This window comes from Eriocheir sinensis, chromosome 24 (assembly GCF_024679095.1).
Source record: "Eriocheir sinensis breed Jianghai 21 chromosome 24, ASM2467909v1, whole genome shotgun sequence".
Classification (NCBI taxonomy): domain Eukaryota; kingdom Metazoa; phylum Arthropoda; class Malacostraca; order Decapoda; family Varunidae; genus Eriocheir; species Eriocheir sinensis.
This window is the reverse complement of record NC_066532.1, coordinates 1,560,192-1,575,191: the sequence shown is the minus strand read 5'-3', so window position 1 is coordinate 1,575,191 and position 15,000 is coordinate 1,560,192. Positions and strand designations below refer to the sequence as shown.

Below are 15,000 nucleotides of genomic sequence, written 5' to 3'. Positions count from 1 at the left end.
TCTCTCTCTCTCTCTCTCTCTCTCTCTCTCTCTCTCTCTCTCTCTCTCTCTCTCTCTCTCTCTCCAAACTAATTCTCTATCTCTTCTTTATTTTTCTTTAAAACCTTTTTTTCTTCGTTCTTTGCCTCTTCGTCTTCTTTTCCCTCAATATATTTCTTTTGACAATTTTTCCTTTCAACTTTCTTCTATTCTCTCTCTCTCTCTCTCTCTCTCTCTCTCTCTTGACATTTGTATTTTCAATCTGTTTTTTTCTCTCTCTGTAAAGGTCTCGTACCCAACTATGTCTCCTTTTAGCTTCCCATCGTCAATATTTTACGCTAACTGACCTTTCTTATCTTATTCCAATCATCTATTCAATCATCTATTATTTCCTAACCTATCTATCGTCTGCCCTTTGTAACCCGTTGATACATATTCTTCTTCAACTTCTATTTCTACTTGTTCTCCTCTTCTGTGATTTTCTCCTTGTTTTTTCTAGTTATTTTTTCGTATTTTCTTTCTTTTATTATCTCTATTGTTTTGTTAGTCTATGTTATGATTCGTTAGTTATTGTGAGTCATGTTTGATATTTATTTTAGGTTCGTTTCCCCTTATCTGAACTTTAGCTGTAATTCGCGAGAGCCTAACCTTAGCCTTGTCAGTATTTCACTATTCTGTTATATGTCCAAAGTCTTCTTCAGGGGACTTAGCAGTGTTTGTCAGGCCTTTTCTGATTGGCTGGATTAATGTCTGGCTCTCTGGAGGTTGTTTGTCCATCACACACTCCCGGGCGGCAGGCTGCTATATTATTTCCCTCAGCTTGTCTAATATACGCATTTAGTTCAACACATTAATTTAAATCTCGGTAAATGTTCCGCCACATTTCGCATCAGCAGAGTAAAATGTTTCTTCTAATTTATATTATCTTCACTTTTTTTTTCTTTTTCTCCTTCATATTTATTCATGGCTCTCTTTTTCTCTTATTTTTACATATATTTCTTTTAATCTTCAATTTTCTACTTCATTTCCTTTTCTAACACATTTATTCGAGTTTTTTTTTGTCTATTCAAATTTTTTATTCATTCAGCAGTTTTGTTCACCAGGATTTCCACCAAATTGTCACTAACTTTGCAGTACCGACAAGAGAAAGTGTGTTACGGGCGGAGCGTGACATCGGCAGTGACGCGGAAAACTCTACGGACACGGCCGGCCAGGTTTACATTACTCAACATATGCTGAGTCTATGGGTCATGTTCTTAACCCGTCTGCTGCGATTGGTACGGATTCGGCTTTCACTGGTAGCCTGGTATCGTATAGTCCGAGGTCTTTCTCTGCTTCTGTGGTGGATAGTGGAGTGTTTCCCATGTGGTATTGGTGTGCTGGATATCCCCTCCCAAGGTGCAGGACTTTACATTTTTCCTCATTGAATTGTAGCAGCCACTTTTCGTTCCATTCCTGTAATTTGCTGATGTCTTCTTGTGGGAACTCCGCGGTCAAGGGGTTAAACATTTCGGCGCCCAGGCACAGGCATTTGACAAGGCTTCCATGGGTTGCTTGATGACGCTGGTGGAAGTGTGACAAAGTTTCTGTAACATGTACGCGAAAAACGACACATGCGAACACGACTCATCTTCTTTCCGACCTTGAGAAAGAGATGATTCAGGAGATGGATGCGTCTGGGAAAATCGACCAAATTGAGTCAACAATAACTAATTTGTAAAAGAGGTGAGACGCGCCAATAACAGAGACACGTGGAACAAAAACAAAAGTCGTTGGCAGACACCCTCCTTAAGAGCCAGAGAGGGATCCAGCCAATCAGAGGCCTGACAAACACTACCAAGGCGCCAGAGGAAAGCGAGGTTTGAACAGACTAAAGTTACATGTGGTTTAGCTTCGTCTGCGCCTAATTTACATAGTTTAATTTATCTGTAATTTGCAAGTCTAACATAGCGTTATTAATATTTGACGAAACGCACGTGAATTGTGTCGAATGCTATTTATATATATATATTTAACGTCTCTTCTGAATGATATAATTTTACTGAATATGCAATTTGCGAAACCCTAACGCAATCATTTTATTATTTCATGAAAGTTAACGTATTCTAACCTACCCTACCTTTCAAAAAACAACTACCCCACCACCACCACTACTACTACTACTACTACTACTACTACTACTACTACCCTACCCTACATTTCAATCACGCAGACCCAGGCTAACCAATACTGCATTTCGTGGACACACTTGCCAACGATCCGCTACTTTTCTCTTCCGCTCCGCCGCTAGTCTCTTCAAGCTAACGATGCCCGCGGGAGGACCAGAGCAAGGCAAGCGTTTATTATATATTCGATGGGGTTATGTGTGTGTGGGGGGGAGGGGGAAGGGGGTGGGGGGTTGTGTGGGGTGGGTGGGGGGATGGTGTGTGTGTGTGTGTGTGTGTGTGTGTGTGTGTGTGTGTGTGTGTGTGTGTGTGTGTGTTTTATCTCTCTCTCTCTCTCTCTCTCTCTCTCTCTCTCTCTCTCTCTCTCTCTTCTGTACATTCTTTAATTTTCTTGTACTTTCTCCTTCCTTCCTCTTTCCTTCCTGTTTCTTTTTCTATTTCTTCTACCAATTTTCTTTTATTTCTTCTCTACTTTATTTCTCCCCCTCCATCAATTTATCACCTTTCCTTCAGTTCCCCCTCCGCCAATAACAGGCTCCGGGTGTTATCTGGGACGCATTACCGCCGCCAACGACCTGTGAAGTTGGCCACCGGCAGCTACTTAAAGAAAACGGAGCCGGTTAAAGAAAATGGGATTACGGTTGGACCCAAAAATAAGGCATGGACTAAATTATAATGACTTTCTGGCGTGTTTTTTTTATTTTTTTATTTTTATTTTTTTGGGGTTGGTATGAATTCACTGTTTTATTTGTATGTCTGAATCGCGTGTTTGTCTGTGTTTGTGTGTGTGTGTGTGTGTGTGTGTGTGTGTGTGTGTGTGTGTGTGTGTGTGTGTGTGTGTGTGTGTGTGTGTGTGTGTGTGTAACGAGATTATTTTTTTTTTTTGTCAATATGAAATTCGTCAGGGGAGAGTTTGTGGGAAAGATCCATTACTGTTTTTTCTTTCTTATACTTGCTGGGTTTTTTTTTGTTGTTGTTGTTGTTTTCTCTCTTTATACTTCCCTTTCTCCCTCCCTTCTTTTCTTATCTACTTTCCGGAGCTTTCTTTTTTTTCCTTTCTTTTTTACGTCTTCGCCTGTAGCGCTGGTCGACCCAAGCCCATCATGGCGCAGGCAATTTTTTATAGTGGAGCCATTTCTGCCCGTTTTCATCCTTCCTTCCCTTCATTATCTCTCCCAAACTTTTCTTCCTTCTTTATCTATCTCCCCTTCATCCTCCCACCCTTCTCCTATTTCCAAACTTTCCTAATTACTTCTTTTCGCTTGCTTCATCTCTTCCTTCCCTTTCTCTCTCTACATTTCTTTCTTACCTAATTTATATTTCTCTCTCTTTCCTTCCCTTCCTTCTCCCCTACCTAACTTTATCTCCTACCTCCTCTTCCTCTTTCTACAATTCCCTTCCTCCTTCAATGCCTCGCCCCCTCTCTTCCTTCTTCCCAACCTAACTTTATCCCCTACCTCCCCTTCCTCTTTCTACAATTCGCTTCCTTCTTCTATGCCTCCCCCCCTCTCTTCCTTCTCCCCAACCTAACTTTATCCCCTACCTCCTCTTCCTCTTTCTACAATTCCTTTACTTCCTCCCCTTCCTCCTTTCTCCTCCTTTCACTTCATTTCCCTTTCTTCCTTTCTTCCTTCCTATCCTTCTTAACTTACATCTCCTTGCTTCTCCTCCTCCTCCTTCTTCTTCCTTTCCATACCTTCTTCCTTCCTTTTGGTAATTCTTTTTTCCAAATCATCGTCCGCCCACAAGCTGACTCCACACACACACACACACACACACACGGCAACCCCTCCACCCCAACACACATACATACATATACATACATACAGACAGACACAGTTATAGAGCGCTCGCATTAATCTGTCTCAGCCTCACGGAAATGACATAGAATTGTGTTGAGGGAGAGAGGGAGGGAGGGTGACGGAGGGAGGTACAGGGGCAAGGATCCATAAATTCAGGGGTTATTTTTTCACTCTTTCATCGTGCGTGCGTGCGTGCGTGCGTGGCGGTCTCATGAGGTCATATATTCGCTGATTTTTACTTGGCGCCAATCCGTTTTTGTTTCTTTGTGAGGGGTTGGAGGAGGAGGAGGAGGAGGAGGAGGAGGAGGTAGGAAATGAAAGGACTGGAGGGGGAAGGGAAGGAAAGAGAGAGAGAGAGAGAGAGAGAGAGAGAGAGAGAGAGAGAGAGAGAGAGAGAGAGAGAGAGAGAGAGAGAGAGAGAGAGAGAGAGAGAGAGAGAGAGATAGATAGGGGGCAGCGGAAACAAAAGAGATAGAGAGAGAAAGAGAGAGAGAGAGAGAGAGAGAGAGAGAGAGAGAAGAGAGAGAGAGAGAGAGAGAGAGAGAGGAAGAAAGGGGAGAGGGGAAAAAGAAAGGGAGAGGAGAGAAGAAACAACAACAACAACAGGAAAAAAGAATAAAAAAAACAGTAATGCATCTTTCTCACGTAAACTCCTTCGTGGCAAATTGCGAATCGACATCAGAATCCTCTCGTTACACACACACACACACACACACACACACACACACACACACACGAAGGATCTTTATGGTGGAGTGGTTAACATGCTCGCCCCACAACCAAGAGGTCCCGGGTTCGATTCCTGGGGGGAGTGAAAACGAATGGGCAGTCTCCGTATTAACATCATCCCTATTAAAACCCTCCATCCATTAGTTAACTTCGACCACGTAAGACCATATTTGAACCGCACGATCGAGATGAGGTCTAACTAATGCTGAATATAACTTAAGGATGACTTCAGCGCTTCTGTTGCTTAGTCTCCTTGAGGTCTAACTAATGCTAAATATAACTTGAGGATGACTTCAGCGCTTCTGTTGCTTACTCTCCTTGTAGTGAAACCCAGTACCTTGTGAGCTCCATCAATTTAAAGGAATCCCCGAAGTTATGACCTGGAGAATCTTATATATACCCATGTAATCCTTCCCTCTCTCCATTCCTTCCTTCCTTCCTTCCTACCTCCTTTCCTTCCCTTTCATATCTACTCTCTCTCTCTCTCTCTCTCTCTCTCTCTCTCTCTCTCTCTCTCTCTCTCTCTCTCTCTCTCTCTCTTTGACGTCTTATATCCATGTACAATCCTTCCCTCCCTTCCATCCTTCCTTCCCTTCCCTTTCCTATCTTCTCTCTCTCTCTCTCTCTCTCTCTCTCTCTCTCTCTCTCTCTCTCTCTCTCTCTCTCTCTCTCTCTCTCTCTCTCTCTTCGTTCCTTCTTTTACGGCTTATTCTATTTACTTCTTTTACGGTTTCTATTTCCTCTTCTACATCTTCTATTCTTTTTTACTTCTTCCTCTGTGGAGTCGTCGGTGCCTTTCTTTCCCTGCCGATCCCGAGACTGTCGCGTGATCAGACCATAGCGAATTACACTGTGCAGCCCCCCCCCCCCCTCTCCCCCTCCTCCCACCCCCCTCCCCCTCCTCCCCCCGGTTAGGCCATCGACCCAAGCCTCACTACCACCCACCGCTAAAGGGCTGCAGGCGGCGGTCGATGGGGTCTGTGGCTTCGATCGACCAAGCTACTCCGACCAAGAATCCGCGAACCTCGACCAGATACCGACTAGACCTCAACTTAGATCCAACTTTCCTAAACTCGACAAAAACTTAGATGAACCAAAACAACCGCTTCAGAAAGTTTTCCGGGCGAGACTCAGCCTGAAGTGACTTGGCCGAACCCTGACGCCCCACCTCGGAGACCATTTGAAACTTACGACTACAAACGAAGCTGAAGTTTTCGTATGTAACTCCTGCAAACACTCCTTCACCCCTCTCTTGCCCCTCTCCCCCCATTTTCCCCTCCTTTAATGATCCTCTCTGTTTTCTACTTTCAAAATCAGCAAATCTACAGTCCTACTTATATTCCTCAGACCAGACAGAACCTAAATAACGAAAAGTAACCTAATGAAACTTTACTATAGTCGGTTCCACGAGAACTGGCTTAGATTTTCCTTCAGGGGTGGACTCGCGGACTTGGCGTCATTGCTTGAGTGACGGTCTCCGCGCCGCTCATGGGCTGTTGTTTACTAAATCTATGTTGCGGCTATTTCGTTTGCCGTCATATAGCTTACTGTCTCTCGCTCTCTGTTACCTCTTAAAATCAACACTTTTGGTATATAAATGTATAGTCTATTCATTTGGGCAAGGCCACTCACGGTAGCTCAGTTCCGGCGACTCCACTTCCCCCTTCTGGCTGGGTAGCTCCGAGCGGGATGATGTAACCGACTTATCATGTTAAGTAGTCATCATAACATAAACTGGTTAGTAATAATAAAATGTTAGGTAGTCAACATAAAATGCATATATAACACAAACTGCTAATTTTAGTGTGTGAACAGAAATTAGCAGTTTGTGTTATAGCCTCTTCCATTTAGCGTAACCCATTTCTGGGTCGTGATCTGTAGAGTCCTTCATAGAGTCCCGACAACCTAAGATTTGGACGCCAATATTAGCCCAGTGTTTTCGCCGCGCTTTTCAAACGCTATCGCACGCTCTCGCGGCGAAAACAGGGTTACGCTAAATGGAAGAGGCTATTAGATATGCATTTTATGTTGACAACTTAACATGACAAGTCGGTTACATCATTCTGCTCGGAGCTACCCAGCCAGAAGGGGGAAGTGGAGTCGCTGGAACTAAGCTACTGTGAATGGCCTTGCACCAAATGAATAGGCTATAGATATTCTCGTAATCGCTCTTCCTTATGGCTATTTATTAGTTTATCACCCACAAAGATTAGAAACATAATGCCATGGACGATGGAATGGGTATCAGGACACCTCTCCTCCCGAAATTAACCTCTGATTTTGGACACTCCTTTAACCTCTGTTCGGGAGCAGTGAGTAGCGGGCCTTTTTTTTCTTTCTCTCTCTCTCTCTCTCTCTCTCTCTCTCTCTCTCTCTCTCTCTCTCTCTCTCTCTCTCTCTCTCTCTGTCTCTCTCTCTCTGTGTGTGTGTGTGTGAGCTGTCTCCTTGGCTGTAAAAAAAAAAAAAAAATAAATAAAAAAAAAAATGAGAAGGTTCCTGCCTTAGGCCAATGTTTACGTTATGATTCCGTGGCATCACTACACATTATGTTAAGTACGAAGCCAGGCCTGAAAATATACCAAGAAATCTTACAATAAAAGAGTTGTAGCCGAGCTCTTTGTAGTAGTATGAAAAGTATAGCCTCAACAGTCGCCTCAGCCGCTGTCCGTTTACGTGCAGTTCTGACTAAGTTTTGTTATGAATGTCGTTTCAGATTAACTTATAATAGTTCAAAAGGCACATACTTATCAATAGGTATTATTGCATTAGTTTTTATCGGTGCAATCTGTTACCTTATGGCTCACAAAGGGTTTTGGAAGGTATACAAAGCCAATTTTATGCGCATCAAAACATGTTAAGAATTGCCCAATAAGCGCGCAATGATACCAAGTCTGCGAGTCCACCCCTGAAGGAAAATTTATGCCAGTTTTCGTGGAGCCGACTACAGACTCGACACAACTTTAAGTACCCACAAAGAAACCTATTGAAACTTTCCTAAACTCAACGGAAGGAAGCATATTGAAACTTCCCTAGACTCGACGGAACTTCAAATGACCAAAAGTAGCCTAATAAAACTTTCCTAGACTCGACAGATTTTTAAATAACCCAAAAATATCTTACTGAAACTTTCCAAGACTCGACACAGCTTCAAATACCCACAAAGAAATCTATTGAAACTTTCCTAAACTCGACGGAAGGAAGCATATTGAAACTTCCCTAGACTCGACAGATTTTTTAAATAACCCAAAAATATCTTACTGAAACTTTCCTAGACTCGATGCAGAACAGTCCCCGAGACACCACGAGCCTATAGTGTATGCCCCCAACTCTACAGGCTTTACCCTTATCTATGTAACTTCAGACTAATAGATGATGATGGATGAAATAGAAGTCTGAAGGAGAAACAGAAAGAGGTGACGCTAAAATAGAAGGGGTTAAAGTCTCCTTGCGATCAACAGAGGGTCAAGAGCTTAGTTTCCAAAAGATGGCGTTGGCGATAGTTGAAGTCTGAAGGAGAAGTAAAAGATGAAGCTGAAATAGAAGGGGTTAAAGTCTCCTTGCCAACAACAGAGGGTCAAGAGGTTAGTTTCCAAAAGATGGCGTTGGCGATAGTTGAAGTCTGAAGGAGAAGTAAAAGATGAAGCTGAAATAGAAGGGGTTAAAGTCTCCTTGCGATCAACAGAGGGTCAAGAGATTAGTTTCCAAAAGATGGCGTTGGCGATAGTTGAAGTCTGAAGGAGAAGTAAAAGATGAAGCTGAAATAGAAGGGGTTAAAGTCTCCTTGCGATCAACAGAGGGTCAAGAGGTTAGTTTCCAAAAGATGGCGTTGGCGATAGTTGAAGTCTGATGAAGTAAAAGATAAAGCTGAAATAGTTAGTCTGAAAAAGAAATACGACTGACAGCTGACGTCACTCAATATACGCGAGGTTAAGGTGCTAAAGCTTCCTGGTTTGCCTCTCCTTCTTGGTCTTAGACTCCGCCAAACACTGCTAGGCGAGGCGTATTGAGGAGCAGCCGCGGAACCCAGCCAGGCGTGACGAGCTCCGAACGTACTAAAGCTTAACCAGACCGGCCTATTCGAGCCTATCCAAGTAAGCTAATCAGGTTTAACACACACACACACACACACACACACACACACACAGAGAGAGAGAGAGAGAGAGAGAGAGAGAGAGAGAGAGAGAGAGAGAGAGAGAGATCAAACTCCATTTTAACTTAATCTCCAAACGAATGCTGCTTAACCTTTTCAGTTTTTACACACACACACACACACACACACACACACACACACACACACACACACACACACACACACACACACACACGTTCGGTAAACAAGCCTAAATATATTTACTAACTTTAATAAAGGTTAGTTAAAGTAGCTAATCACACACACACACACACACACACACACACACACACACACACACACACACACACACACACACACACACACATATTAATGAAAAGCAGTCCACTCAAAACTTCGCTTCAAACCCACTTCAACTCCACTTACCCTACAAACTAACGCTGACCTTACCTAACAATAACCTAACCTACCCAACCTTTTCCAACCCCAGCTGACCTTTCCAAACTCCAACTCCAAACTAATCTAACCTAACCTTTTCTAACCCAAAATGACCTTTCCAAACTTCAACTCCAAACTAACCTAACCTTTTCCATGCCCAATTGACCTTTACAAACTCCAACTCCAAACTAACCTAACCTTTTCCAACCCCAGGTGACCTTTCCAAACTGCAACCTCAAACTAACCAAACATAACCTTTTCCAATCTCAATTGATCTTTACAAACTCCAACTTCAAACTAACCTAACATAACCTTCTCCAATCTCAACTGACCTTTACAAACTCCATCTTCAAACTAACCTAACCTTTTCCAACCCCAGGTGACCTTTCCAAACTGCAACCTCAAACTAACCAAACATAACCTTTTCCAATCTCAATTGATCTTTACAAACTCCAATTTCAAACTAACCTAACCTAACCTCTTTCAGGCCCAACTGACCTTTACAAACTCCAACTTCAAACTAACCTAACATAACCTTCTCCAATCTCAACTGACCTTTACAAACTCCATCTTCAACCTAACCTAACCTAACCTTTTCCAGCCCCCAACTGACCTTTACAAACTCCATCTTCAAACTAACCTAACCAAACCTTTTACAATCCCAACTGACCTTTACACTCCACTTCAACCTAACCTAATCCAACCCCAGCTGACCTTTACACTCCACTTCAACCTAACCTAACCTAACCTTTTCCAACCCCCAACTGACCTTTACACTCCACTTCAACCTAACCTAATCCAACCCCAGCTGACCTTTACACTCCACTTCAATCCAACCTAACCTTTTCCAGCCCCCAACTGACCTTTACACTCCACTTCAACCTAACCTAATCCAACCCCAGCTGACCTTTACACTCCACTTCAATCCAACCTAACCTAACCTAACCTTTTCCACCCCCAGCTGACCTTTACACTCCACTTCAAACAACACACTAACAAACCTAACCTCAGCAAGCCTCCCTTCCTACAAGCACACACACGCACGCCCCAGCATCCCGCTCAACCCACGTTTCCCACACAGCCGATGGAGCTCGAGGCCGCGCCAGGCAGCGACCCGGAACGTGTGTCGCGCGTGGGCCGGCGAGGCGTTGCTGTGTTTCCATTTCGCGAGTCGCTGAGTTGGAAAGATTTGCGAGAGATGGCGCCCCCAGTCTGTCTTGTGATGGCGAACTCTTGTATTCATCTGCGTTTAAGGTATATACGCTACGCTACTACTTTACGCTGTGTTATGTGTACTCTTCATATATTTTCGTCCATAGAAGAAACAATTAGTAAGGTTTGCAAGAGATGGCGCTGCAGTCTGTGTTACGGTGATGGGGGACTCTGCTATCCAGCCGCGTTTTAGGTACGCACGGTTATTTTACTTTGGGCTGTGGCATGAACAGTGCCCTTCATAAATGTTCGTTCATTGAAGAAATGACGTGAAAAATTTGCAAGAGATGTATGTCGGTAAATGTATTAAATGACAAGCAGTCGACAATAGACTCGGTATCGTAACGAAGTTCACACTCTTCACTACCACTTCAAAAATGATGAAAAAAAAATAGCATACAATCAATACACTTTTCACCCCCACCAACCTTACAATGGACTAATCATAAGTACTAAAAGCCTAATGACGCAGTTCCCCCTCATGAGACGAACACGATAAACGGGTTGGAGACAGAGGGAGAAAACGTTGAAAAATGTTGCCGAGATCATCGTTTTCTTGACCGAGACACTTGAACGTTATAAAAATAGTAAAGGTCTTGAACTGGAGGTCTTACGTGTATGTTTTAAAGACCATACGTGCGATTACAAGAGGATAAAGACGGTGGTTTAGTCTGGAGGAGGAATAGAAGGAGTTGAAGCTCAAATACTGTAGTTGAAGTCTGAAGGAGAAACAGAAGGAGATGAAGCTGAAATAGAAGGAAAGAGCATACGATTACAAAAAGATGATGAGGGCAGTTTCCGATAGATGGCGTTGGTGTTGGTTGAAGTCTGAAGGTGAAAACATAAGGAGTTGAAGCCGAAATAGGAGTTGAAGTAAGTTTATCTGTCCACCAGTTTGAAGGAGAAATAGGAGTTGACGAAGCTGAAGTATAAGGAAATGAAGCTAAAAAATAAGATCTCAAAGTCTGTTCACCACTTCGAAGGAGAAAAATAAGGAATCGAAGCTGAAATATACGGAGTTGAAGTAAGTTTGTCTATCCATCAGTTTGAAGAAAAAATAGGAGTTGACGAAGCTGAAGTATAAGGAATTGAAGTTGAAAAAATAAGGAATCAAAGTCTGTTCACCACTTTGACGGAGAAATGTAAGGAATCGAAGCTGAAATAGACGGAGTTGAAGTAAGTTTGTCTGTCCACCAGTTTGAAGGAGAAATAGGAGTTGACGAAGCTGAGGTATAAGGAAATGAAGCTAAAAAATAAGATCTCAAAGTCTGTTCACCACTTCGAAGGAGAAAAATAAGGAATCGAAGCTGAAATAGACGGAGTTGAAGTACGTTTGTCTGTCCATCAGCTTGAAGGAAAAATAGGAGTTGACGAAGCTGAAGTATAAGGAAATGAAGCTAAAAAATAAGATCTCAAAGTCTGTTCACCACTTCGAAGGAGAAAAATAAGGAATCGAAGCTGAAATAGACGGAGTTGAAGTACGTTTGTCTGTCCATCAGCTTGAAGGAAAAATAGGAGTTGACGAAGCTGAGGTATAAGGAAATGAAGCTAAAAAATAAGATCTCAAAGTCTGTTCACCACTTCGAAGGAGAAATATAAGGAATCGAAGCTGAAATAGACGGAGTTGAAGTAAGTTTGTCTATCCATCGGTTTGAAGAAAAAATAGGAGTTGACGAAGCTGAAGTATAAGGAATTGAAGTTGAAAAAATAAGGAATCAAAGTCTGTTCACAACTTCGAAGGAGAAAAATAAGGAATCGAAGCTAAGATAGAAGGAGTTGAAGTAAGTTTGTCTATCCATCGGTTTGAAGAAAAAATAGGAGTTGACGAAGTTGAGGTATAAGGAAATGAAGCTAAAAAATAAGATATCAAAGTCTGTTCACCACTTCGAAGGAGAAATATAAGGAATTGAAGCCGAAATAGAAGGAATTTGAGTCTCAGTTTGAAGGAGAAATCGAAAAAGAAGATCAAATTATAAGCAGTTGAAATCTATCCACTAGTTTGAAGGAGAAATAGGAGTTGACGAAGTTGAGGTATAAGGAAATGAAGCTAAAAAATAAGAAATCAAAGTCTGTTCACCACTTCGAAGGAGAAATATAAGAAATCGAAGCTGAAATAGAAGTTGATGTCTGTCTGTCAACCAGTTACGAGATCCCTTTCACTCATCCCCGCGGCAGGAGCAGACAGGTGAGCAGGTCTTGATACTCGCCTACAAACATTACGTGGAAGAGGTAGTGAATGAAGAGGATAAAAGTGGATGGTTTTTGTGCCGATGGGAAAGATTACATGTGGGAGGAAAGCGAAAAAACTATGAGATAAAAGGAGAATATCTTTTTACTTGTGGTATGTATGATATGTGGTTAGTTAATGATAGAGAGAGTAAGAGTGCGTGTTTTTTACGTGTTAATGAATGGGTATATGAGGAACAGATGACACGCCCACTGAATCTGACTCTTTTTTTTTTTTTTTTTTTTTTTGTGTGTGTGTGTGTGTGTGTGTGTGTGTGTGTGCAGGGGGACTTAGCTGTTTTTTTTTATTATTTCGTTTTTTTGTTTTGTTTTTTGCCTTGTGTTATCTCCAAAGTATCTATTGAAACTTTGAATAACCCCCCAAAGATATCTATTGAAACCATGCATAACCCCCAAAGATATCTATTGAAACCATGCATAACCCCCAAAGATATCTATTGAAATCTATTGAAACCATGAATAACCCCCCCAAAAAAAATCTATTGCAGAAATAAATAAAAAAATAAAAAATAAAAACTTGCCATCTTTCACGTCAAGACAACAAAGCATCAACCCCGAGACAGATAGATAGATAGATAGATAGAGAGAGAGAGAGAGAGAGAGAGTGTCTGTCGCCTTACTAATCAGAACAAGTCACAACAAGTCTAAACACAACGTAACGCGTATTTATGCAGACGCCTCGTGGACAAATTATGACAAAGAGGCGACAGCGAACACATTAGTTGCGCGTTATTGCTTGACAGGGATGAGACAAAGAAGAAATTATTGGGGTAGTTTTTGCGCGAAGCCTCACGCACCTTTTTGGAATGGCTTTCTTCATTCAGTTTTTCATAATTTTCAACCTTATTTTTCATTAATTTACTGCTTTTATTAATCGATTTTCGTTTTTTTCATTTTTCATTCACTAACTTTTCTCATTAATTTGCTTTTTTTTCATAATTTTCAACCTTATTTTTCATTAATTTACTGCTTTTATTAATCGATTTTCGTTTTTTTTCATTTTTCATTCGCTAACTTTTCTCATTAATTTGCTTTTTTTTTTCATAGTTTTCAACCTTTTTTTGTTTCGTTTTTCTTCATTCATTTACAGCTTTTATTAATCTATTTTCGTTTTATTTTTCACTTTTCATTCACAAATTTTTCGCATTTTCATTCTCATTTCCTTTTTCTTCATTCTTCCTTCATTCCTTTTCATTGCCTTTCACACTCTTCTTCATTCCCTCCATCATGTTCTTCCTTCATTCCTTTTCATTATTTTCATTTATTTATATTTTTTTCATCCATTCAATTTTTTATATCATCTATTTTATCTTTTCATTTTTCATTCTCACGCTTTTCTCAATCATTCACTTTTTTCATCAACTTTCATTCTTTTTTTTTCATATTTAATCCCCCTTCATTCATTCCCTTACCTCCTCTTTCATTCATTTTAATTCTTGTTTTCATTTTTCTTCGCTTTCTTTTCCTTTTTCAACCATTTTTCGCTTTTTTCATCTTTCATTCCGTCAATCATTCACTTTTTTCATTAACTTTCATTCTGTTTTTCATATCTAATCCCCTTTCATTCACTTCAACTTTCATTCCCTTTCCTTCTTTTTCATTCATTTTAATTCTTGTTTTCATTTTTCTTCGCTTTCTTTTTCCTTTTTCAACCATTTTTCGCTTTTTTCATCCTTCATTCCGTCAATCATTCACTTTTTTCATTAACTTTCATTCTGTTTTTCATATCTAATCCCCTTTCATTCCCTTTCCTTCTTTTTCATTCATTTTAATTCATGTTTTCCTTTCTATTTCCTTTCTTTTCCTTTTTCAACCATTTTTCGCTTTTTTCATATTTCATTCCGTTTTCATTTATTTCCATTCCTCATTTTTTTCCTTTCGTTCTGTTTCTTTAATTCCTGTTTTCATTTTTTCATTCCCTTTCTTTTCCTTTTTCAACCATTTTCACGCTTTTTTTCATCGTTCATTCCGTTTTCGTTAATTCTCAATCCTCATTTTTTCTTTCGTTCTGTTTCTTTCACATAATACTCCACTTATTGCGTCATTCTGGGAGTTTATGAACCGTGCTGAATGAAAGAAAGGAGAGTTTATCATGCCGTCACTTCATCACTCTACGCCATCAACTTATCTCATCACTTTCTTCAATGCCACGAATCGTACTTCCACACAAACGTTCATATACAAAACCAGCAAAAACAACACCTCGCTACACTATCGCCTAACCTAACCTAACCTAACCTAACCTTTAGCTCTTCTATAACGATTCTTTTTTGCCTTACAAGACGCGACACGTTGCTCCCTTATCACCCTTCTTAAGACGGCTAATCATACTTCCACA

General features: G+C 41.0%; 1 protein-coding gene and 2 long non-coding RNA genes across 24 annotated transcripts in view; all 3 read right to left on the bottom strand.

The window, feature by feature from the left end:
• The window catches only part of LOC127002705 (1-phosphatidylinositol 4,5-bisphosphate phosphodiesterase classes I and II-like), a 148,313-nt gene that overhangs the window by 66,616 nt on the left and 66,697 nt on the right, over nucleotides 1–15,000 (bottom strand). The window lies entirely within an intron of this gene.
• On the bottom strand, nucleotides 8,945–11,778 carry LOC127002707 (uncharacterized). Of its 4 annotated transcripts, none has more exons than XR_007756440.1 (5): nucleotides 10,145–11,778; nucleotides 9,942–10,045; nucleotides 9,817–9,897; nucleotides 9,672–9,758; nucleotides 8,945–9,505 (listed from the first exon to the last, which is right to left on the bottom strand). It is a non-coding gene; the product is annotated as an uncharacterized LOC127002707 (long non-coding RNA). The 4 variants fall into 4 exon arrangements; XR_007756439.1 differs by having other exon boundaries at nucleotides 8,945–9,297; nucleotides 9,350–9,505; nucleotides 9,942–11,777; XR_007756441.1 differs by having other exon boundaries at nucleotides 9,817–9,951; nucleotides 10,046–11,778.
• The window catches only part of LOC127002706 (uncharacterized), a 4,170-nt gene continuing 2,069 nt past the window's right edge, over nucleotides 12,900–15,000 (bottom strand). For 6 of the 9 annotated variants that reach the window (XR_007756430.1, XR_007756432.1, XR_007756429.1 and 3 more), the window contains one exon: nucleotides 12,900–14,905. This is a non-coding gene — a long non-coding RNA (uncharacterized LOC127002706). The remainder of the gene's footprint in view (nucleotides 14,906–15,000) is intronic. The other 3 variants (XR_007756435.1, XR_007756431.1, XR_007756436.1) reach the window with 3 other exon arrangements.